Genomic DNA, 303 nt, shown 5'->3' with positions numbered 1-303 from the left:
TGTGAGGCTGGCCAGGCAGCATTCTCTTCTGTTGAGGATGAGGTTATTAAGATTCAGAGCTGACTCAACAGCATGTAACAAAAACAACAGTGGAGTTGTAGTTGCATTTTCTAGACTTGCTGAAAAGTCACACTTAGGTAACTCCAGGCAGTCCCAGGTTCTGGGGAAACTAACTGTGTCTCTAAATGTGTCTTTTTGTAGACTTCATAGGTGAGTGGGAACAAATACTTGTTTAGCCTGACTGTGAGGTGCCGTGGAGTCGGTTCATCCACTGGACTGCACAAGGTTTCCGAGGCTGTAAAT

The sequence above is a fragment of the Chrysochloris asiatica genome, unplaced genomic scaffold, assembly GCF_000296735.1.
Source record: "Chrysochloris asiatica unplaced genomic scaffold, ChrAsi1.0 scaffold00162, whole genome shotgun sequence".
NCBI classification, from domain to species: domain Eukaryota; kingdom Metazoa; phylum Chordata; class Mammalia; order Afrosoricida; family Chrysochloridae; genus Chrysochloris; species Chrysochloris asiatica.
The sequence above is the reverse complement of the archived record's forward strand: the minus strand, read 5'-3'. Positions refer to the sequence as shown.